The sequence below is a fragment of the Myotis daubentonii genome, chromosome X (genome assembly GCF_963259705.1).
Source record: "Myotis daubentonii chromosome X, mMyoDau2.1, whole genome shotgun sequence".
NCBI classification, from domain to species: Eukaryota; Metazoa; Chordata; class Mammalia; order Chiroptera; family Vespertilionidae; genus Myotis; species Myotis daubentonii.
In genome coordinates, this window is record NC_081861.1 from 111,318,331 (window position 1) to 111,344,337 (window position 26,007).

A 26,007-nucleotide genomic window follows, 5' to 3' on the forward strand; every position below is an offset into this window, starting at 1 on the left:
ACAATGAAAGGCTTCAACAGTAGACTAGAAGAAGATGATCACCGCATCAATGAATTAGAAGACAAGGTAGAAAAAAATACCCAAGCAGAGCAGCAACTGGAAAATAAAACTTAAAAGCAGGAGGAGAGCCTAAGGGAGCTTTGGGACAATATGAAACAAAACAACATTCATATAATAGGGTGACCAGAAGGAGAGGAAGCTGAGCAAGGAATAGAAAACCTATTGGAAGAAACAATGACAGGAAACTTCCCTGATTTGGGGAAGAAAAAAGTCACACAAGTCCAAGAAGCACATAGAGTCCCAAACAAGATGAACCCAAAAAGTCCGACACCAAGACACATCATAATTAAATTTGCAAACACCAACAACAAAGTAAGAATCTTAAAGGCTGCCACAGAGAGACAGAAAGTTATCTACAAGGGATCTCCTATTAGACTACCAACTGATTTTTCAACAGAAACACATCAGGTCAGAAGGGAATGGAATGAAATATACAAAGTGATGCAAAGCAAGGGACTGATTCCAAGAATACTAGACCCAGCAAAGCTATCATTCAAAATTGAAGGTGGAATCAGGAGCTTCACAGACAAAAAAAAGGCTAAGGGAGTTTATTACCACCAAGCCAGCAATTCAAGAAATGCTAAAGAGACTGTTGTAAAGAGTAGAAAGGGAAGAAGGAACACAGGCACAAAAAGTAAAAATGGCTACAAACAAGTACCTATCTATATATATAAAAGGCTAATAAGCTAAGTGTCCCTCCCTCCATCTGACTGGGCCCTATGAAATGCACTGACTACGAGGAGACAGATACTCAATGCAGGAGCTGCTGAGCTATAGTAACTTGGCAGCAGTGGTTCTCGGGTGACACACCCCAAAACCATAGGGGAGGGAGCCCAATTCCTCACAGGCCCGCATGACTCCACCTTCGGCCATGGGTTATGTTGTTGCTGGGGCACTGTCGGCCCTGAATCTGGTTTATTGCACATTTGTGTTTGTGTTCCACACCCTATATGACAGCAACTTTGCAGAGTGCCCTCTCACACTCCGGAACCCCTCGGGGGATGTCAGACAGCCAGTTTTGGCCCGATCCCATAAATCAGGCCGAGGGACACCACCTACAGGAGGGACCCCGCTTACTCTGCAAATGCTGAGGGAGCACGGGAGGTTGGCTCCCAGGCATGTCTGGCCTGTCTCACCCAGTCCCGCCCCACCACCACCTTCTAATTAATTTCCTTTCAATGTGTATGAATCCATGCACTGGGTCAATAATAACCTTAAATGTACATGGACTAAATGCTGCAATCAAAAGACATAGGGTAGCTAAATGGATAAGAAAACATGACCCATATATTGCTGTCTACAAGAGACCCACCGCAGAACAAAGGACTCACACAGACTGATAGTGAAAGGATGGGAGAAAAATTTTCAGACAAATGGAAATGAAAAAAAAAAAAATCTGGTGTAGCAATACTTATATCTGACTAAATAGACATTAAAGTGAAGGTCAAAACAAGAGATAAGGAGGGCCATTTCATAATACTAAAGGGAGCAATTCAACAAAAGGATTTAACTCTGGTAAACATATATGCACCCAATACAGGAACACCCAAATACATAAAAAAACTTCTGGAAGATATCAAGGGAGAGATTGACAGCAATACAATCATAATAGGGGGCCTTAATACCCCATTGACACCACTGGATAAATCCTCTAAACAAAAAATCAGCAAAGAAACAGCAATGCTAAATGAATCACTGGATCAGATGGAATTAATTCACATCTTCAGAACATTTAATCCCAAAGCAACAGATTACATATTCTTCTCAAGTACACATGGGATGTTTTCAATGGTAGACCACATGTTGGGACACAGGCAAACCCTCTTCAAACTCAAGAAGATAGCATCTTCTCAGATCACAATGGCATAAAATTAGAAATCAACTACAATAAAAACAGTGAAAAAAATCAAGCACTTGGAGACTAAATAGCATGCTATTAAAAAAATGATTGGGTTACCAAAGAGATCAAAGAAGAAATAAAAAGCACCATGGAAACAAATAACAATAAAAACACAACAATCCAAAATCTACGGGACACCGTGAAAGCAGTCTTCAGTCCTCAGGCCGACGCTCTAGCCACTGAGCCAAACCGGTTGGGGCTGAAAGCAGTCTTGAGAGGGAAGTTCATAGTTCTACAGGCCTATCTCAAAAAACAAGAAAAAAATGGTAATTAATTATCTAACCCTGAAACTTAAAGAATTAGAAAAAGAGCAACAAGAAAAGCCCAGAGTAAGCAGAAGGAAGGACATAATAAAGCCCAGAGCAGAAATAAATGACAGAGAGACCAAAAAAAAAAAAAAATCAATACAAGAGATCAATAAAACCAAGAGCTGGTTCTTTGAAAGGATAAACAAGATTGATGAACCTTTAGCCAGGCTCACCAAGGAACAAAGAGAGAGGACCCAAATAAACAAAATTAGAAATGAAAGAGGTGAAATAACAACCACAGAAATACAAAGGATTGTAAAAAATACTATGAACAACTCTATTCCAACAAACTGGACAACTTAGACCAAATGGATATATTCCTAGAAAAATATTATCTTCCAAATCTCAATCAGGAAGAATCAAAAAACCTGAATAAGCCGATAACTATGGATGAAATTGAAGCAGTAATAAAAACAACTTCCAGCAAACAAAAGCCTTGGGCTTCAGACATCTTTAGTGCTGCTGCGGAGGCAGGAGAGGCTGCCGCCACCACCGCTGCACTCACCAGCCATGAGCCTGGCTTCTGGCTGAGGAGCGCCCCCCACCATGGGAGCACAGTGACCATGAAGGGGAAGCTCCTGCATTGAGCGTCTATCCCCTAGTGGTCAGTGCATATCATAGCAATTGGTCATTCCACCATTCAGTCTATTTGCATATTAGCCTTTTATGCCTGTGGGATTGGGCCAAAACCGGTTCTCCGACATCCCCCAAGGGTCCCAGATTGCGAGAGGGTGCAGGCCAAGGTGAGAGACCCCACTGGTACATGATTGGGGTTGGGGAGGGATGCAGAAGGTTGGCCAGCCGGGGAGGGACCACAGGAGGGCTCCAGGGCATGTCTAGCCCATCTTTTTCAGTCTCAATTGGCCGGACCCCAGCAGTAAGTTAACATACCAGTCAGAGCGTCTGCCCCCTGGTGGTCAGTGCATGTTATAATGACTGGTTGATCAGTTGACTATCTGCCCCCTGGTGGTCAGTGCACATCATCACAAACTGTTGAGCAGCCTTAGCATATTATTAGCATACTAGGGGCCTGGTGCATGAAATTCGTGCACTGGGGGTGGGGGGGATTGCCCCTCAGCCCAGCCTGCCCCCTCTCACATACTGGGAGCCCTCAGGGGATGCCCTATTGACAGCTTAGGCCTGCTCCCTGCTCCCCTTGGGGAGCGGGCCTAAGCTGCAGTCTGGCCTCCCTTTGTGGGAGGTGACCGGGCTGATCAGGGGAAGGAACCAGCCCCATAACCCTGCTGCTGCAGCTACTGCCAGTCACCGCAGCCACCAAGGTTTTTTCATCAACACGGACTCCAGTCCTGTCACCATGAAAAAATGACAACTTTTTTTAGGTATTTTCAAGATGTGTCTTTCATATAATAATAATTTCTTTATTATTTTTTTATCCTCACTGGAGGATATGTTTCCATTGATTTTTAGAGAATGTGAAAGAGAAAGGGAAAGACAGAGAGAAACATCAAAATGAGAGGGACACTTTGATTGGTTGCCACCTGCATGAGCCCTGACCTGGGCCCGGGCCAGGGAGGAGCCTGCAACCTAGGTACATGCCCTTGGTCAGAATTGAACCCAGATCCTGCCATCGGCAGGCCAAGGCATTATCCACTGAGCCAAAGTGGCTAGGGCAGGATATGACATTTCTTAGCCCTCCAGCAGCGGATTTTCATTTTTTTTTTTTTTTTACCAGGAGTGTGGTGAAAAACCCTAGGTCACCGTTTTGGATTCTTATTACCCAAGTTAATAAGAATATTACCAGTGGCATACATGGAGCTTAACCAATGAGCGGTCAGAAAAGGTGCTTCCTCTATAGTTCACACCAATCTGCGGCTTGGCACCCCACCCACCCCCACCCCAGGCTTGACGCCTCTGGCCCAGGCTTCAGGCCTGGACAGGGGAACCCCATCTCCCCCGATCACGGGCTCCACCCTTGCCCAGGCCTGACACCTTGGCCAAAGGCGTTGACCCCCATCACCCTCCAATCGCAGGATCGGCCCCTTGCTCAGGCCTGATGCCTCTGCCAGAGGTGTCAGGCCTGGGCAGGGGACCCCCCTCTCCCCCCGATCACCGGCTCCGCCCTTGCCCAGGCCTGATGCCTCTGGCCCAGGCATCAGGCCTGGGCAGGGGACCCCCATCTCCCTCTGATCACTTGCTCAACCTCCCGCCCAAGCCTGACACCTCTGACCCAGGCTTCAGGCTTGGGCAGGGGACCCTCATATCCCCCCAATCACCGGCTCCGCCCCCCACCCAGGCCTGATGCCTCTGGCCCAGGCATTAGGCCTGGTCAGGGGACCCCCAGCCCCCTCCGATTGCTGGCTCCGCCTCCCCGCCCAGGCCTGATGCCTGTGAGAGAGGAGTTGACCCTCATATCCCTCCAATCGCAGGATCGGCCCCTTGCCCAGGCCTGAGGCCTCTGCCAGAGGTGTCAGGCCTGGGCAGGGGACCCCCAGCTCCCACCATCCCCGGCTCCGCCCCTGCTACCCAAGATCTCTGGCACTGCCCCTGCCAAGACTTAAGGCCCCTGGTGGAGGCATTAGTCCTGGGCAGGAGACCCCCAGCTCCCCGCGAACTCCCGCTCTGCCCCTGCCTAGACCTAATGCCTCTGACCAAGGGTTAGGCCTGGGCAGGGGACCCCCAGCTGCTCACGATTGCTGACTCTGCCCCTGCTCCCCGCGATGGCTGGTTCCACCCCTGGCCAGGCCTAATGCCTCTGGCCGAGGCGTTAGGACTGGGCAGGGGACCCCCAGCTCCCTACAATCACTGACTCCACCCCTGCCCAGACCTAATGCCTCTGGCCAAGGCATTAGGCCTGGGCAGGGGACCCCCAGCTCCCTACAATCACTGACTCCGCCTCTGCCTAGACCTAACGCCTCTGGCCAAGGCATTAGGCCTGGGCATGGGACCCCCAGCTCCCCATGATTGCAGGCTCCACCCCTGCCCAGGCCTAATGTCTTTGGCCAAGGCTTTAGGCCTGGGCAAGGGACCCCTAGCTCCCTGGACTGCCGACTCCGCCCCTGCCCAGCTCCCATTGCTGGCTCCACACCTGCTTCCCGCTATCACTGGCCCAGTGGCAAAGGCGCCGGATTCTCTGATCACGGCTGGGGGGCAGGGCAAAGGCAGCCCCCCGGGCCGCCTTTGCCCTGCCCCCCGGCTCTTAGCTCCCCCCTGGGTTTCCAATCACCGTCAGTGGCAGGGGGCTTCTTCCGTCCTTTCCCTTTCACCTCCCAGCATTGTGCCTACATATGCAAATTAACCGCCATCTTTGTTGGCGCTTAACCGCCATCTTAGTTGGCAGTTAATTTGCATATTGCCCTGATTAGCCAATGGGAAGGGTAGAGGACGTACACTAATTACCATGTTTCTCTTTTATTAGATAGGACTAGAGGCCCAGTGCACGAAATTCGTGCACTGGGGAGAGGGCGTCCCTCAGCCTGGCCTGCACCCTCTCCAATCTGGGACTCCTTGGGGGATGTCAGACTGCCGGTTAACGGCCCGATCCTGCACCAGTAGTCGGACATCCCTCTCGCAATTCAGGACCACTGGCTCTTAACCACTCACCTGCCTGCCTGCCTGCCTGATTGCCCCAAACCACTCTGTTTGCCAGCCTGACCACCCCCAACTGCCGCCCTGATCCTCCCCAACTGCCTCCCCTGCCAGCCTGTTTGCTCCCATCTACCCCCTGCCACCAGCCTGATTACTCCCAACTTCCCCCCCTCGCCAGCCTGATTGGGGTTGGGGGGCCGATTAGGGAAGGGGCTGGCCATGGGGAGGGGCTGTGGTTGGTGGGCTGGGCAGCCACCCCCCCAAATGGGTTGAGGGGTGGCGATCGGGGCCAGTGGCCTGGGGGAGAAGCCATGGGTGGTTGGCCAGCCCTGCCCCTGATTGGGGTGGGGGGATCAGGGGTGGGACTGGCCTGGGGAGGGGCTGCAGGACATTGGCCACCCAGCCTTGCCTCCTCTTGGGGTAGGGGGGGGTGGTGCAATCAGGGGCAGACAGCGACGGGGAGGGGCTGTGGGCCTATTGTGGTGGGGCAGGTTGATCAAGGGCGGGGCTGGCAGGGGGGGTTGGTGGGAAGAGAGGGGGTATTTGGCCAGCGGCCTGCTCTTTTTTTTTTTTTTTTTTTTGGCAACTTCACAACTTTTACTTGTGGTGCCTGTGCTATGTCTCAAAAATACCTTCTCCCCCTGCCCGGGACAACGATGGAAAGGGGGCAGCAAAAAATAGAAGACATCCCTTCCTATTGCACACGGGCCCTATATACAGGCTCACCTGGCCCAGGCAGGCAGGATGCTTGGCACATTCTAGGATCCCTGCTCAGGGGCTGGAGGGGTGACTGGTGGCAGCACACATGAGAGGGGACCTCTGGGTGACCACTCTGGTCCTGACTACTGGTCTTGGCACTTCCTGGTCCCCAGTTCCTTTCTGGTCCCTCCTGCAGCCCTGGTCCCCCTACCTGGATCAGCCTCCTGTCTCCATCCTGGACTCAGATGGCCCCCTTGGCTCCTGGGGGCTCTGTCCTCCCCTCCTAACCTGGAGATCTCAAGGAAGGTTATGACTTCTCTGAGATTCCTCGACAGCCCTGTCACTCATGTTCACACAGGGAAGGGGTGCATGTGGCAAAAGCAGCTGTATAAATGCGAGTGCAGGGACAAGTCCTCTGGGGTCACTTGGACACTTTGCTGATGACGCAGATCAGGGCCACATTCTCATCCTTGAGGCACTGGTTGTCAGCTCGGAGACTGGACAGGCCCTTCAGCTCCTCTTCCAGCTCAGCGGCCTTGCACTCCAGGGCCCTGCACTCAAATCTCTCCAGCTCCAGGATGGCTGGCCTCTCTGCAAAGCGCTCCTGCCTCTGTGTGGTGTGCTCCAGCTCCACCTTGAGCTGCACCAGCCACAGCATGGTCTGGATCAGGGCCTCACGTAGTCTCTCATTCTCAATGTGCAGCTTTGCATAGAGCTTCCTGAAGCTCCCTCAGGCTCTTCCAATTTAGGATGGGGTTCTGGGTTTAGGTCCTGCTGCCTCTGGAGGGGAAGGGCTGGATCCTGGGCTGATGTCCGCTGGCTTCACCTCCTCCCCCTTTGCAGGCCCTCTCCTCTCATCGCCAACTCTGCAGTGCTTCCTGGAGGCCTGTGGTCCCTGTCCCTGCCCTCAGGCACCTCTGCTCTCTGGGCAGGGCCATCAGAATGCTCAACCCCAAGGACTCAGGGCTGCCAGGAAGGGTCCAGGCTCTGTTCCCCCTGCTCTTGATCGGGATGGGAGAGTCTGATCAGGGGAAGGCCTGCAGGGGGGAGGGGCTACGAGGTTGGCTGCTGGCCCCACCCCCTGATCAGGTGGTGTGCTGGCAACAGTGGGTGTCATAGAGACCAGCCCAATCAGGGCCATGTTCTGCTGGCTCACCACTCCCCAGTCTCAACACCGCCTCCACTGCCGGGCTAACAGGCCTTTGGGATCACCAGCTCACAGCACCTGCTTTCCCACAGGCCTGAGGCTCTCAGGCCTGTGGGAAAGCAGGCGCCAGTGACTTCAACTGCATGCATGTGTGCCCAGGTGGCGGCTGATGGAACGTACTGCCCGCTTGGGGCCGCTCACACCTGGGCGGGCAGGTCGAGGGCACTGCCGCCACCGCTACTGCCACTGCCGCTGCTGCTGCTGCTGCTGGGGCTTGAGGCACTGACTGAGACTGCCGGTGACCTACCCACCCCGGGTTGGGTTGCACATAGGATGCACTGGCCAGCCGATCGCTGCTGCCGCCCCGTGTCCCTTCACACAGGGGATACAGGGACGGGTACCCGATCACTGCGGTCCCACCAGCCAACCCCCAGGTCCCCCGTGGGAGGCCCGGATGAGGGTGGGGCGGGTGCCTGATCACCGCGATCCCACCTGCCAGCCCTGGGTCCCCCGCGGGAGGCCCAGATGAGGGTGGGGCAGGTGCCTATCACTGCAGTCCCACCTGCCAGCCCTGGGTTCCCCTCAGGATGCCCAGATGACGGCAGAGCCGGTGCCTGATCACCTCGGTCCCACCCACCTGCCCTGGGTCCCCCGGGGGAGGGCCGGATGAGGGCGGGGACCTCTGCCACCAGCCCCTGATAGAGGCAAGCTGGCGTTGGCACTGTCCCGCCCTGCCTGCAGTATGCAAATTATCCGCCATCTTGGCTGGTGGTTAATTTGCATATCTCCCTGATTAGCCAATGAAAAGAGTAGCGGATGTACGCTAATTACCATGTTTCTCTATTATTAGATAGGACTAGTGGCCTGGTGCATGAAATTCATGCACAGGTGGGGGTTTCCTTCAGCCTAGCCTGCACCCTTCGCAATCTGGGACTGCTAGCTCCTAACTGCTCACCTTCCTGCCTGCCTAATTGCCCCTAAATGCCTCTTCCTGCCTGCCTGACTTCCCCTAACCCCTCTGCCTGCCTGCCTGATCGCCCCTAACTGCCTTCCCTTCCTGGCCTGGTTGCCCCCAACATCCCTCCCCTGCAGGCCTGATTTTGCCCTCAACTGCCCTCCCCTGCCAGCTTGGTTGCCCTCAACTGCCCTCCCCTACTGGCCTGATCTTGCCCCCAACTGCCCTCCCCTGCTGGCCTGATCTTGCCCCCAACAGTCCTCCCCTTTGGGCCTGATCTCACCCCTAACTGCTTCTGCCTGCCTGATCGTCCCTAACTGCCCTCCCCTGCCAACTTGTTCTTGCCCCCAACTGCCTTACCCTGCTGACCTGATCTCGCCCCCAACTCCCCTCCCCTGCTGGCCTCATCTCGCTCCCAACTGCCTCTGCCTGCCTGATCACTCTCAACTGCCCTCCCCTGCTGGCCTGATCTCATACCCAACTGCCCTCCCTTGCTGGCCTGATCGCCCCTAACTGCCTCTGCCTCAGCCCCCACCACCATGGCTTTGTCTGGAAGGAAGTCGGATGTCCAGAAGATGGCCGGTTGACCCGGACTAATTAGCATATTACCCTTTTAGTAGTACAGATAGTTTATATAGGATAGGATTACTTAAATGTGTGGGGAAAGCCTTTTTCATCAGGAGATACTCCTGGCAGACAAAAATACATAATCCCTATATCTGGACTGATAGCCAGCCATATGCACTATACTGCCAAACTGTTCATTAAAAAATTGAACCGCTTTCTTACACCTTACACCAAACAGCTGTTCCCCTTAAAACCCCTCCTCATGCCCCACCTTAGGTTCTGCCTTTGCAGTTCACCCAGATTAGATTCTGATTGGTCAGTTTGTATGCCAGTCAGCATCAAAAGCTCTGCCTCCAAGGCAGCCATTGGCTCCTCGCACTTCACCCAGATTTGGTCCTGATTGGTTGATTTGTATGCCAGTCAGCATCAAAAGCTCTGCCTCCTAGGCAGCCACTGGCTCCTGGCACTTCACTCAGATTTGGTCCTGATTTGTTGGTTTCTATGCCAGTCAGCATCTCTGGGCCTATCAATGGGCCTGATCAGAGAGGCGGGCCTGATCAGCAGCCCCAATGGAGGCCCGAGAGAAAGAGAGGCATGGCTGCTGGCCAAGCCCCAAGCAAAAGAGAGAGCAAGTGCTGATCAACAGCTGTCACAGAGGCTATGGATCAGACCCTGCTTTTCTCTCCAGGCCTCTCTTCAGGCCTGATCTGCAGCCCCCTCAGCAGTCAGTGCTGGGTCGGGGCGCCCGCAGCAGCAGCAGTCCGGTCGGTCAAGCCTTCAGTCGTTTTGGATGTTATGGGCCCTGGGTTTTTATATATTAGGATTATGCTTTGATTGGTTGAACGGACAACCAGATGACTGGACACTTAGCATATTAGGCTTTTATTATATAGGATTAAAGATTTCATATGCTTTAATAGCTAGAAAAATATATATGTGGGTAAATTTCATCCTATGTTTCAGGGGGTTAAATAATCAATATTCCCTGCTAATTTTCAGTAAATATCACATAAAAAATGGGTCACCTGAAAGAATACAGGATTAGAACTTGTTTTGTTTTTGTTTTTTTCTATGATATAAACTCCTTCCAATGGCTACTTATGATCACTGTTCACTCCTTAAGGCAGATCAGTTCACTCCAGGAGACATGACCACAGCCACCCTGCATTCCACCTTCTGGTTTGGAGCCTTTCCCATGGTGACCCAACTGAGAGGAGTGCCAATTCTGCCTTCCTTTCCCTCGGTGCCCTTCCAGGTTATGAACAGCCATGATACTCCCTTCCCCAATCCCCCACTCCATGGTAATACTTTCCCCTTTACTGAAGTGAAAAGTAGGCTTTCTTCTGGGAAAAAAAAATCTTGAAAATCCTGTTTTTATAAGTTTTATGGTTCTTACAATAACTCCATTTAGGGAAAAAATGGCTTCCTACAAATGCTGTGCACCATACACATATTTAACAGTATCATTCTCTTTAATTTCCCCTTTTTTTGTCCTTTCTCTAATGATAGCATCATTTCCTTTTGGAAGCCTCACCTTCTATTCATGAGGATAAGGCACACAGGGGTTACAAGAATACCTCTTGCAGCTCCATTTATGCTTCCTCCTGTCAGTCACTGCACCACAAATCAGAATCCCAACTAAGGGCAGTCTCCTCGCCTGACTGCCACGACACAGCATCTCAGAGAAACCCATAGAATCAGAACACTCTGGACAACTTGGCTCCTCACTGGTGGCCCCTTCCTTCTAAGCCCAGGTCCCCAGTCATGTGGGTCCTTGCTTTCCCTAGAATGTAAGGACTACACCAAGGAATGTTTCTCCCCTCATTCTAGGTACCTTCGCGTAAGAGTTTATGGGGATCCACACACTAAATTTCCCTTTAAGGATTTACCTTATGATCCTTTTTATGATCCTTTGTATGTTCGGACCTTTAAGAAAAACATTGGAATTTGTCCGGGTAGTTAGGAGCGCCATAAAGGAGCAGATAGCCTGTCCTTACTTGAATGACGGGTTCACTGGAGAGGTTTTACACCAATTTGCAAGGCACAAAAGATGTCTTTATTTTGATTTGCTTTTTTTCTTATTAAATAAAATGAGAAATAACTTGCAAAATATTCATGGTCATTGCACTCCTTAAGAAAGTATAGTCTGTTGGCAATATCACAACAGATACTGGTATATGAATAAGAAAAGACAAATTATAATGAAAAATGTGTATTACTTTATTAATGACTAGGGGCCCAGTGCACGAAATTCATGCACTGGGTGTGTGTGTGGGGGGGGAGTGTCCCTCAGCCCAGCCTGCCCCCTCTCACATACTGGGAGCCCTCAGGCGTAGACCCCCATCACCCTCTGATCACCTGATCGGCCCCTTGCCCAGGCCTGACGCCTCTGCCAGAGGTGTCAGGCTTGGACAGGGGACCCCCATCTCCCCCTGATCACTGGCTCTGGCCCCTGCCGAGGCCTGACGCCTCGGCCAGAGGAGTTGACCCTCATCACCCTCCGATCACCAATCACTGGATCGGCCCCTTGACCAGGCCTGAGGCCTCCGGCAGAGGTGTCAGGCTTGGGCAGGGGACCCCCAGCTCCCCGCGGTTGCAGGCTCCGCCCCTGCCCAGGCCTAATGCCTCTGGCCTAGGCGTCCGGCCCGGGCAGCGGGGACCCACAGCTGCAGCGGCCCCGCGATCGTGGGCTCCGCTTTAGGCCCAGGCAAGGGACCCCTAGCTCCCGGGACTGCCAGCTTTGACCGTGCCCAGCTCCCATCGCTGGCTCCACCCCTACTTCCTGCTATCACTGGCCAGGGCGGCAAAGGCGCCTGATTCTCCGATCATGGCTGGGGGGCAGGGCAAAGGTGGCCCCAGGGCCGCCTTTGCCCTGCCCCCCAGCTCTTAGCTCCCCCCTGGGTTTCCGATCACTGTCAGTGGCAGGGGGCTTCTTCCTGCTTTCCCTTTCACCTCCCTGCATTGTGCCTACATATGCAAATTAACCACCATCTTGTTGGCAGTTAACTGCCAATCTTAGTTGGCAGTTAACTGCCAATCTTAGTTGGCAGTTAACTGCCAATCTTAGTTGGCAGTTAACTGCCAATCATAGTTGGCAGTTAATTTGCATATAGCCCTGATTAGCCAATGAAAAGGGTATTGTCGTACGCCAATTACCATTTTTCTCTTTTATTAGTGTAGATTACTGTTATCATTCACACTGTCTTGTCATATAAATCTCAATTTTAGTGTTTATGCACATTTTCAGATAAATTTTTAACTCCCCTAAGAAAGAGAAAGCCTTCATCTTTTTTTTAATATATTTTATTGATTTTTTACAGAGAGGAAGGGAGAGAGATAGAGAGTTAGAAACATCGATGAGAGAGAAAGATCGATCATCTGCCTCCTGCACATCTCCCACTGGGGATATGCCTGCAACTAAGGTACATGCCCTTGACCGGAATCGAACCCGGGACCCTTCAGTCCACAGGCCGACACTCTATCCACTGAGCCAAACCGGTTTCGGCGAAAGCCTTCATCTTGAGTTTTAATTTTATCTAGGATGCCTAACAAATGGATTTTCACATAGTGGGGCTTCCATATATACATATTACATGTAGATACATGTATATATACTAAATATACTACACATATAAGATATATACATGTATCTCATACATATATCTTTATAATTTTCATACTTGGTGTGATTCTAATTTTTTTAATTGATGTTTAATTGACATACAATATCCTACTAAGTTCAGGTGTGCATCACAGTGATCCAATATTTACATACATTGTGAAATCATCCCCACAAAAATTCTAGTTACCATCTGTCACCATACAAAGTATTATATTATTGACTATATTCCCTATATTATACTTTACACCCTTGTGACTATTCTGTAACTGAAAGCTTTTGTCTCTTACTCCCCTTCCCCTATTTTACCTTCCCCCCTGATTCTCATTTTAACAGACTTAATTATTTTTTGCTAGGAAGTGAAAGTCAAATAAAAAGATTTATAATCTTAAAGAGACCCACATTACACTTTTAAACATTAACAATGCTATGAATTCTAAGCTGTGTGCTAACCAAACACATTGTAAAAAGTGCTAATATTCAAATGTTGTGAAAAATACCGGGTGGGAACAAAACCGTGGACTCTCTAGTTTGTAGAAGAGGGAACCAGAGGCGTACTCCTGGGACAGTCAGGTGAAATGAGGACACCAGAGCAGAAGGTGAACTGACATCCTTTTGAGAATTCTCCCTGGGGCAGGCAACAGACCCTCCCTTTAAAAAGTCTGATACTGCTAGCGGGGCTCATTTCACCATAACCGACGAATTCCTCACGATCCCTTCACGTATGGCAGACACAGCCTCTTAGCAGTTTGATGTGGCGCTCCTCCGTCTAGACAGGCATGATTTGCTCGATGTGGAAAGGTGAAGGGGCAAACCCCAGTAGGCTCCCTCATAAATTCCACAGGCAGGCCTCTCTAACAGGGTTGTTTGCTGGACCTGCCAACTGAAGTACGTGGTAAGAAATAAAATCAGCTGTCCAGCAAGAGGCCAGAATGCCCACTTAATAGCAGCCTTTGCTAGTGACATTGTGTCTTAATGCAGTGGAAGCAATTCCAGAGGAAACCATAGAATTGTGGCAACTTGTTTGGATCTAAGACTAGGCTTCAGGATATTTCCCGAAAGGCTCCGTTTGGGACCAGTTTCTTGAGTCTCTGTGTCATGGCCTGAGAGGAAGCTGCAGGGGCCTGTGGGGAAGCTGCAGGGGCCTGAGAGGAAGCTGCAGGGGCCTGTGGGGAAGCTGCAGGGGCCTGTGGGGAAGCTGCAGGGGCCTGTGGGGAAGCTGCAGGGGCCTGAGGGGAAGCTGCAGGGGCCTGTGGAGAAGCTGCAGGGGCCTTGGGGAAGCTGCCTTGGCCTGCTGTCTGTGCATTTGCATATTTCCAGGTGGTGTTGTCTTCTTATCATCCTCAGCTGTAATGGCCTCTTTCTTAGCTTATTCTCTGACCAGCATCACATGCAGTGTAATCTGCTTCCTATGGCACATCCTCATCCACCTCTTGGTCACTCCTACAGGGAGGATGCTACATTAAGCACACTCAGAGCACCAGAGTCCATTTTCAATCCTTTCCAAGTGGGTTCTCATCGCCTTTCCCTTCCCTCCTCCCTCCTCATTCTAATGGCTTCATCTGTGCAAATATGGTTTACTTATGACCTAAAACTGCATTCCACAGCACACATTCTGGCTCCTTCAGTAAAAACGTGTATTATCTTTGCCATAATTTCCCCCCTTAGGTTAGAGGTAAGAGGATTAGCATAGGGAAACCTTGCAGGACAAAAAACCAAATTCCTTTACATGCCTCATTTTCCTAAATGGATTATTAAATGCAAATTGCTAATCACATAATTTTGCTTATGCAAAACAGAGAAAGAGAATCAAGATATTGTTATCCACTGTTAATTATAGATGAGAGAGGATTAAGTTGGAAAGAATCTCACTGCAGAAAAATGACAAAGGAAAAATACAAAGAAGCCTAATATTGTTATTATTCAACAGAGACAACCAATAAAAATAAAATAAAAAAACAGAGGAGTTAAAGCTTTTCTTAAAAGGAATTCTAGAGGCAATTTGATAAGGTTTTACAATCCAATTAGCTTTTAGTTTGTTTGTTTGTTTGTTTGTTTTGAAATCAAAAGACAAACTGTACCAGAACATTTAAAAAAAAAAAAAAAAACATGAAATGTCAAAATCTCCCCAATATGGAAAAGAAAGAAAGAGGGCCAATAATTTTATAGCAATGAGTTCTTCATGATGAAATCCTTGATTTCTGCCCCATTTTGCTACTTGCTGCATAGTAGGCTCCATTCCCTCATGACATCAAATATTTACATCCAAGCCATCAAAACAGGCACACTTTCCTAATATGATTTTGAAACTTTATTGGTCATGCTAAATTAATCTTAGCCTACAGTATAGAATGCATGTTCTTGTGCCTCAGAAATGTATTTGTTCATTTTTAGGTGTTTCAAGGAATAAATTACTTTGCTGCATAATGCAACACAATTCCACGCCTCATTGTGTTCTTTATACTGATTGAACTCGGCTGCTAAGAGAGAAGTTTGGAAAGTTAACAGCTTAAATCTCCAAACCCAGTGAATTTACATTACCTATCAAACAAACATGGTGTGACCTATGGGACTGACTAGGGAAAACTTGGGCCAATTGCTGGAAATAAATAACTAATATTTTAATTTCTCTAAGTCTCCATCATTAAGGAATAAAATGATTCCTATTTTTCACTTGAGCTAACAGTTTGTTTTATATACATATATTTATTGATTTCAGAAAGTAAGGAGAGGGAGAGATAGGAGCATCAATGATGAGAGAGAATTATTGATCGGCTGCCTCCTGCACACACCACACTGGGGATTGAGCCCACAACCCCAGCATATGCCCTGACCGGGAGTCAAACCATGACCTCCTGGTTCATAGGTCGATGCTCAACCGCTGAGCCATACTGGCCAGACATGATTTAACAGTTTTAAAGTGGGATAATATAAAAACATTTTCTTACAAATTTTGAAATTATATTGGCACACCTCATGGTTTACTTGATTCATGTCCTATAATGTATAATGTAGCTAGTGTTGGAAGCTTCCATTATTCCTCAATAAAATAGTGAACTATAACTAATTATCAATATTTACAAAAATAAGAGCATTATTTCTCTAGAGAATTTATGATGAGCTGAGTTTTGTGGGAAAACAAGCAGAACAAGCTGAAAGCTAAGGTGATGTTATTTTGTCAGCTAATGCAGATGAATCTGCCCCTAGTAAAGCCAGGCGTTTACTGCAAAGTGTCTTTGGAGAGAAAAGCTGATTATGACGTAAATAATGTGACTTCAGCTCATAGGGGAAGTTCAGAGAACTGGAATCTTTACATCATGTCCACACTTTAGTTTGGACATTCATCTCTACCTTTTTCCAAAATAAATATTGCACCTCATCTATTGCTTTGTAACTTTAGAATATAAATCTAAACAGAGGTGACAGCTCAGCTGTTTTGAGTTTGCATATTTCTCTATCCAAGGCTGATGGTCATCCCAGTCTCCTTTGACTAACAGCTGCCTCTGTACTTGAGGTGTGGTCTGAGGCTGTGGCACAGAGTATTCTCTTTTAGACGACACCTCATTGGGGGTGAACCTGCCAATGCCACCAGCATCTCTATCTCCACAAACAAATGACAGAATAGGATCAACCTGGGCAACTTGGGATCCAAGTACCACAGTTTGGGCTTCATTTTCTCAAATTGGTTTGCACATCAGGAGGAGGCGCTAGTATTCTGGGGAAAACTAAAACACCTTTTCACTCCATCTCTTTTCATTCCATCCCCTTTCATTCCAGCCAGGCCATTCCTTCTTCCCCCACTGCTCTGCTGCCTGGTGTGATGAGTAGGACACACATTTCTGAGAGAAGATAGAAGCACTGTTTTCTGTCTCTGCTATCTCAAACATATTATGTAGCATTCTATTTTTTTTACAGCTTTAATGAGGCATAATTGGCATAAATAAAATGCATGTTTTAAAAACATTCAGCTTGATACATTTGGGCATATGTGTGTATCTGTAAAACCATTATCACAGTCCAAGTCAATAACCTCCAAAACGATTCTTTACATCCATTTGGTACTTAGCATTCTGAGCCCCAGATTCATCTGTAAAACCAGTATGAACATAGCAACCTTATAATGTAATCACAGAACTAGCTCAAAATGATCCTATCCTGTTTCTAACAGGATACTGAGTTGCTTTTCAGAGACAACAGACCAAAATAGACCAAGTCATGCAACCAAAGCCTGTGCAGAGGAAAGATTTTTGACTTTTAGTTCTACCTGGAACCAAAATCTTGTCCCCCAACTACCACTGATCCAAAGGACCCACACATAATAGGAACTTAAACACCAGAACCTCTTTCAGAGGCAAAGAGTGAAGAATCTATTGTCCAGGAAGATCTGGTGCTGAGGGCCATTATAAATGGCCAAGCTCCAGCGCCCTCCAATTAAAGCTCGCCCCACCAGTGCTTTCCCATACCTGTTCTCCCCTAACCCTTTAAAAACCCACCTCAAATTGGATAGGAAAGGCAGATTTAAGCTTTCTTCCTGTCTTCTCATTGAGCTGCCTCTTGAAATAAACTTTTTCCTTGTTTCATACTCAGTGCTTTAGTGATTGGTCTTACTGTGCATCATGCTTTAATGGGGAAAAGGGGGAATATCTGTAATACTTTCAACAATGAAGATAAATTTTAAAACTTGGGTTCAATTACAATCATGTAGCAAAAATTTACAAAATATAGGTAAAGATCATACTATGTAGCAGGAGATAAGTCTGTACTAGATGATTACACACACTTTGCATTTAGTGAATATTCATGAGCAATCAAGGTCTAACTGATTCTATCATTTTATGCTTCCATTTTTACCCCAATAAGTCAAATCTTTTCTCAAGCTTACAACCAGAAATAAAAGATTCCTATGTAAGCTCTACACAACTTTGCTGAGTAGAAGAGAGAGAGCTGGGCATTCTGAACTATCCAGGGAATGATGGTAAGTACAGATATAAGCCCTAGTGTTGGCTGACTGCTGAGCAAACATTTGTGCCTGCATGTGGAAGGGAGGGGGTGAATGAAGGGCATAGATATCACTATGTGAAGGGAGTTTGACCTTTCCTCAACAGCTGACACCAGGGGATGAGGATTCACAAAATTATGTCAGCAAGGAAACCACTATCTGATTGAATAAGATAGCAGAGAGAAAAACTTAGCTCCCAGGAGGAAACTGGTTACCTGACTGAGTCCACATGGAATTAGTTGGGGTTCAATAATGCAGATGTTCAAAGTAGAATGGCCGAGATATGACAGTTCCTTCGGATTGTTTACATGTGCCTGTGAAGGAAAAAGGGAAGAAACTGAAGGGAAGCAGAATTTGCCACCCAAAATATGCCTCGTTGACATAAGGATAATTTTAAGCTGACTAGTTTTAAGGAATAGCAGACATAGGAGAAACTCCGAACGCTGAGAAGTTACCTTTTTTGTAAGAGACATTTAATTTATAAGGAAAATCTCCATTTGTAAGGGTATCTTTCTCTCTGTACCTGGGAGAGAAGAATGACTAAATTTCTAGGAATTGTTATCCATTGAGAAGGCAAGGACTTAAATATAACGACCGTGCTCTTAGTTACTGTACTTTTCCTGGTAGCCTCCAATAACTGACTGCCTACTCTAACATCTTTTGTCTTTGCTTGGAGATGGTCTATGAGGTAGTGGCTTGGGCCATTTCAGGAATTAGTCAGTTTTCCTGAATCTTTCCCATATGTACAGAGGTATACATGTTATTAAACTTCTGTTTGTTTTTTCCTGGTAATCTGTTTGTTTGTTTTTATTACAGTCCAGAACATAGAATGGGGGAGGGAAAGCTATTTCCTCCCCACAAAACTATCTTAAGGAATCCTCTTTAGTGTTTGAAAAGGAATAGATGGGATTAGATCACATTTTACAGAGTTAGAAGGAAATACATGTCTGACTGTGAACCATTCTCTAATTTATTTTAAAACCGCCAGTTAGTTGGTTAGGTCATTTTGAATTGAATCTTGCTCGTTTTCTAGCTGTTAAAATGTACAAGTTTCAATAATATTTAAGCACCAAATGATTCAAAGCAATACAAGGTTGTCAAAGTAGAATTTGGGGAGAAAGCACGGTGTGTTAATAAATGATTCACACCCTCAACACCTCAAAACACACAGTCTTATAAAATATTTTAATGTATTGTTTTCTGTCTTTGGATATCACATTTTTAGCATTGCCAATTTTCATTGTGCTTTTTAAGGACAGTATGTATATTGGAGACAGAGCTGTAACTATTTTTTAAAGTTTTGAAAACAGATGTAGTATTAGATTTAACCATACAAAATTGCCACTTCCCAGGTCAAAATCTTTCAAATATAGGTGATGTTTATGGTTCATTCTACTTTGGAATTTCTCTCTCTCTCTCTCTCTCTCTCTCTCTCTCACACACACACACACACACACACACACACACACACACACACACATACTTACAAAGTAATTGGACCATTTATTGGCATTGAAAAAGCATTCCTTTAAACAAGGGATGGGATACTGAGCACTGAAAATCTCACCCCATTTTGTGAAATCTTAAAACCAGTCTCCATGGTCATACACAGCTTAATCACCAACAGGAACAAGCATTTAAGTTAAATTAATTGAATCAAACTGCTCTTCTATGAGATAATAAGGGGGAAGTGGGGGTGGGGTGGGTCTGGGTGCAAAGTTCTTGCTTTCACACTACAATGTTAAAGGTACAAGAATCTAACAATTCCCAGTGCAGCACAAAACTGCTTCCCATTGTTTCAAGGCAGTCATTTATCAATAGTCCAAATGCTAAGAAATTTTCATGGAAAACAGGGGCACACCCTTTGGCTGTGAGTTGAGGAGTCAAGTTCTTAAGAACCAAGGACTGGCCCATCCTGTGTGGTTCAATGGTTGAGCCTTGACCTGTGAACCAGCAGGTCATGGTTCTATTCCTGTCAGGGCACATGAGGGTTCTGGGCTCATCCCCAGTAGGGGTCGTGCAGGAGGCAGCCAATCAATGATTCTCTCTCACCATTGATGCTTCTATCTCTCTCTTCCTCTCTGAAATCAATAAAATATATATAAAGAAAGAAAGAAAGAAAGAAAGAAAGAAAGAAAGAAAGAAAGAAAGAAAGGAAGAAAGAAAGAAAGAAAGAAAGAAAGAAAGAAAGAAAGAAAGAAAGAAAGAAAGAAAGAAAGAAAGAAAGAAAGAAAGAAAGAAAGAAAAAGAGAGAAAGAAAGAAAAAGAGAGAAAGAAAGAAAAAGAGAGAAAGAACGAACCAAGGACTGGCTGACCACTCTTGGGGGAAAGCGCCTTCACAGAATCTCCAGCATCTGGTCTCAGCTTCCCAATCTATAAAATGCAGCAGTGGTGGTGGTGGTGGTGGTGTGTGTGTGTGGGGAGGGGGGGGGCAGGGTCAGGGGGTGTTTGAGGAAGATGGAAAGACAGTTAGGCTTCCAGATCAAAATCATCATGCTCCTCATTGTTTGATCTTGGATGAGTCAACCCAGGTGGCCAAGTCCTCCACACTGCATGTGACAAGGAAGGTGGGGTCAGTGACTAATGGCTCCTGGAAGGCCAGGGCAGCCTGAAGAGGCTGCTCCATTCACAGCTTAAGGAGCACAGTGGGCAGGCGGCAGTAGCTGAAGGATGAGGCCCTGACAAACGTCGCAGAGCTCAAGCAAGCAAGCTGGGCGTAAGCACCAGGCCAAGATCATACAGCTTGTCAAGCAGCGTGGCCAAGGCACGCGTGTGAAACAGGTTGCACTTGGGCAGGTCGTGCAGAAGCCAGGCCAGCTCATGCACAGATCGGCTCAATTGATGGTAGCACGTGTAGTCCTTGTACCGCTGCAACTGATAAGACCACAACACATGAAGTTTGTGCAGGTTTTGGTCAGTGACCTGCCAGTTCAGGAAGTCCACCTGCTTCAACAGCTTCTGCTTGTGTAAATTAAGCTTCTGCACCAGGATGGTGGCTGCCAGCTCCCTGGGACTCAAGGCTCTACTTTAGAATTTCTTAAGAGGATCTCAGGACAGAGTCTACTTCTAGAAAAGCAGTTTGTACATATTGGGTATTTTTTGTAAAGAATCTCTGTTGATTATTTTTTTTAAAAGGCATGTGAGCAATCCCAGTGGTATTTACACTCATTTACAGCTGTGCAACAGTTCTTATATTAATTTTTTAAGGTACTAAAATAATATTTGCTGATGTTTGTTTTTTCCATAATTTTTAAAAGGTGTTATCATTGTTGGTTACTTCTATTTCCATTGAGTGACATGTCCTAATTATGTTATAACACTCAAGTTGCCCAGAGAGCTTGTTAAATGCAGATTCCTGGAACAATTACTAAACATACTGGGGGCTGTGCTTTGGTCATTATTATTATTATTATTATTATTATTATTATTACTAGTGGCCTGGTGCACGAAATTTGTGCACAGAAAGGGGGGGGTTCCCTCAGCCCAGCCTGCATCCTTTCCAATCGGGACCCTTTGGGGGATGTCCCACAGGGATTGGGCCTAAACCGGCAGTCAGACATCCCTCTCGCAATCTGGGACTGTTGGCTCCTAACCACTCACCTGCCTGCCTGATTGCCCCTAACCCCTCTGCCTGCTTGCCTGATCACCCCTAACCTCTCTGCCTGCCTGCCTGATCGCCCCTAACTCCCCTCCCCTGCCAGCCTGATCTTGTCCCTGTTATGCCCAGATTTCAAGATCCCCAACAGACCACGCGAGGGAGCCAGCCATGTCCGATGCAAAAGCAAAGAGTCCTTTATTTCCACAGACCCAGGTCTGGCTCCCAGCCTCGCAACGGCGAGACGAGAGACCCCCGTGGGAAAAAAATGGGGTTTTAATAGGGGGGTGGAGTGAGGGGAGAGGCGATGACTGTGGGCCCTGCCAATTGGCTAGGTGCAAGTTAGGTCTTGTTACACAGGATGTGGTCATCTCCATGGCGCGCACGCCTCCTGATTGTCATTGGTTAGTTTAAAAAGATTCCGGGAAGAAGGTACTTTCCTGAGCACATGGCTGCTGCCCCAACATGGAGGATACGGGGCAAGATGGAGGGCATAGCCCTCGCCCTTTCAGTCCCCAATGGCCCTACCCTGCTGGCCTGATCTCACCCCCAACTGCCTCTGCCTGCCTGATCACCCCTAAATGCCCTCCCCTGCCAGCGTGATCTCACCTCCAACTGCCTCTGCCTGCCTGATCACCCCTAAATGCCCTCCCCTGCCGGCATGATCTCACCCCCAACTACCCTCCCCTGCTAGCGAATTTGGTTCTGATTGGTCAGTTTCTATGCCAGTCAGCATCAAAAGATCCACCTCCTAAGCACCCATTGGCTCCTCACAGTTCACCCAGATTTGCTCTGATTGGTCGGTTTCTATGCCAGTCAGAGTCTCCGGGCCTATCTCCGGGCCTGATCAGAAAGACGGGGCCAATCAACAGTCCACACAGAGGCCTGGAGAGAAAAAGAGAGGCAATGGCTGATCAACAGCTGCCATGGATGCTGCGGATCAGACCCTGCCTCTCTTTCTAGGCCTCTCTCTGGGCCTGATCCGCAGCCCCCTCAGCAGTCAGTGCTGGGTTGCTGCATCTGCACCAGCAGCAATCAGTGCTGGGTTGCCGTGGCGACTGCAGGACTGACTTCTGATGTTCAGTGGAGCCTTCAGTCTGGTCATCATGGACCCTGGGTTTTTAAATATTAGGATTATTTTTTTTGGTAAGAGAACATTTATTCGCTAAATCACAGAAGTAATAAGAAGTAATTTGTAGAAGATATGAGCTTAGGAAACCAGTTATAGAGGCAAAGGAAGGGCCCTTGGAACTTGGGAGTGAGGAAGCTAATGGTAATGTGCCTGAGGGGAAGGGGATGGGGAGGAGGATGGGAACCCGAAGGGAAAGGTTCTGGCATGCTCCAGAGAGGGAGAGCCTGTGCTTTGGTTACCTTGAGTTGCTAAAACAAAATACCATATACTGTGTGTCTTAAACAACAGCAGTTTATTTCTCACATTTCTGGAGGCTGGGAAGTCCAAGATCCAGGTCCTGGAAGATTCAGTGTCTGGTGAGAGCCTACTTCCTAGCTTGTAGACAGTGCTTTTTCACTATGTGCTCACATGGTCTTTCTTTGGCAAGCATTCTCTCTCTCTTTCTTCTTATAAGGACATTAATTACATGATGAAGGCCCCACCCTTATGACCAAACCTAAACCAAATTTCCCGCCAAAAGCCCTCTCTTCAAATGCCACAAATCAATTTGGGTGGATACAAACATTCAGTCTATAACAGGGTGAGAACCAGTAATTGCACTTTAAACAATTTTCCTGAAATTTCAAAAATTAAAGGCATAATTTTTGAGACCATGTTATATACTCTTTACGTATCTTCCTAATTTAAATCTTATAGCAATTGTATGTGGTGCATTTTATAACTGGTATTTTTTAGAGAAGGACTGAAAATTCAGCAAGACTAAAGAATTTGCCAAGGTCTGACAGCTACAAAGTTCAGATTGATTTCAAATATGTGCTTTCTCCACCATGTTTCAAGCCCTCTGTATGCCTATTCGTTTTTATCCTTCTGGAATCATTTGCACATCAGTCTAAGTCAAATAACAGTAGCTTTACTGTATTAAGGCTAGAAAAATATTGGCTATCTGAAAAGAACAGCTGTACTCTGAGAAAAATAAATGTGGTTGGTAATTCTAAGTATGAGTCAAAAATATTATAGTAAGAAGTTATCCAAAGAAAATAAAGAGAGCCATCTGGAAATCTATTCTTCATCACGATACTTTTTCAGTAAGGCATTGGCTGATGATAGAGAGACGGTAGCTCTAAGGCATGATAGAAAGAAGTTGGGGAAAGATCCCAGCAAGTGGAGTGAGGGTGTGGGGGCTAACATCCTCCCTCCAGAGCACCCACCTCTGGGCATGATCAAAGGGAAACAGTTAATTGCAGGAATCTCCTGAGGTGGTCCTGGAAATCACAACAATAAGGCCCCCTCCCAACCAGAGTCAGAATTTGGCTCCTCAAAGATTGGAGACAACCACCCTTCCCCCTGCTTCCCCCACACACACACACACATACACACACATACCTTGGAAACACATAAAATCCCAAGAACTAACTGACCATGCGCGCAACTCACCTCTTACATTGGCCCACATCCACTCACTTTTTGTTTCTTTCACAGTGGAGCCCACGACCTGGTTCTTTCTTTTCTGCTACCTGAATAAAACTTGCTTTGTTCTCACTTGGATACTTCCTTGCAATTTTTCCTGGGCGAGTCAAGGACCTGGAGGTCACCTGAAACATGAAAGTTTAGGGACTGTGCTGGGGGGTAGGGCCAGCCCCCAGCGTGGAGTGGTCTTGTAACAGTTCCTGTGTTTACAAAGAGTGAACAGTAAACTGAACCTGGGTTTAATGACATACAATTCAGTGGAATCACATTTATAAACAAAGTATGAAACACATTTGCTTCTGTAAGTCAGAGGGACATGACAAGGCCTTTTGCCATTGAGTCCTTTCCTTCCTCAGATGCCAGGCCTTGCTTACCACATCATCCGTGCACCTGGGAAACATCCTGTCATAATCCCCCCCACCCCCGACTCCCTCCACCCTCCAGTGATGCCAGCTGCTGCTCTGGGAACAGGAAGCCTTCTGCCTCAGCTACTGAGCTGGGAAATCCTTACTGTCCTTCTCCAACTGCATCTCCAGTGAAGGTCCATTTCCCCCTTGGGATCTTGAATACCATCATGGGAGAGCGCTCTTGTTTAGAGCTTGTCCGAAGACAAAGCTTCTTAATGATGACACACTGTGGCTACAGGGGAAAACCTGTAGGATCCAGCATGCTGAGAAATAAACAGCACACCAGATAAAATAGATTCAGCATAAATGAAAATTCTTGGGGAAAAAGGTATGTCTGCTGTGAAATAGTCCCATGAGATATCAATAAATTGTATAACACAATTATCAGTTTATTAGTTTGTCAATGGCAAATGTGCTCTAACATTGAACTAGGTTAAGATGTTTCCTGAGTATTCTTAACAACCATGAAGCAGGAATTTAATGTACAGACGGGACAGAGAAGGATCGTCAATAGAAAATAGTTATCAGAGGTAAAATTTTCAATTTCAAAGGTTTAAAGCATCATTATTGATATATGCATTACATTTTACCCAACAGCAGAATATATCTTTTTCTCAAGTACACTTGGTACATTCTCTAGGAAAGACAATGTCACAGCCCAAAAAACTACAATTGCAAAAGATTGAAATCATACAAACATTTTTCTGACCACAATTAAATGAAACAAGAAATCATTAACAAAAAGACAACTGGAAAATTCACAAATATGTGAAAATTAAACAGCATACTCTGAACAACCAATAAGTAAAAAAGAAATAAGATAAATTGCAAAATACCTTGAGACAAATGAAAATGAAAACAAAGTATACAAAAGTTTATGAAATGCAGTGAAAGCATTTCTAAGAGGGAAATTTACAGCTGCAAACACATAATGGATGAAGGAGCTCAAATCAATAACTAACCTTAAATCTTATGTAAGTAGAAAAAGAAGAGAAAACTAAACAGAAAAGTAGCATAAGGAAAGAAATAATTAAGATTAGAGGTAAAATATAGAAAATGGAAAATAGTAGAGAAAATCAAAATATGTATGGCAATTTTCAAAGAACTAGAGCTACTAATTCTGACATTTGTATGGCACCACAAAAGACCCCAAATATACACAGAAATCTTGAGAAAGAATAACAAAGTTGGAGGTATCATATTCATCTAATGATTCTGAACTATACTACAAAGCTATAATAATTAAAATGGTATGGTAATGACACAAAAACAGGTACATAGATCAATGGAACAAAATAGAAAGCCCAGAAATAAACCAATAGTTATATGCTCCATTCATCTATGACAAAGAAGGCAAGAATATACATTGAAAAAATGACAGTCTCTCCTATAAATGGTATTTGGAAAACTGGACAACTACATGCAAAAAGTGAAACTAGATTACTTCCATACACTATGTACAAAAATAAACCCAAATGGGGTAAACCTTAAATGTAAGACCAGAATCCATAAAACTCCTAGGGGAAAATAACATAGGCAGTGAATCCTTTGACATTGGTCTTATAAATATTTTTTTGGCTATGTCTCTTCAGGCAAGGACAACAGA

The 26,007-nt window shown here is 46.6% G+C and overlaps 1 pseudogene; it reads right to left on the reverse strand.

The window, feature by feature from the left end:
• Positions 1-20,269: 20,269 nt before the first annotated feature.
• Positions 20,270-24,567, reverse strand: LOC132224650 (U3 small nucleolar ribonucleoprotein protein IMP3-like; annotated as a pseudogene).
• Between the last annotated feature and the right edge of the window lie 1,440 nt (positions 24,568-26,007).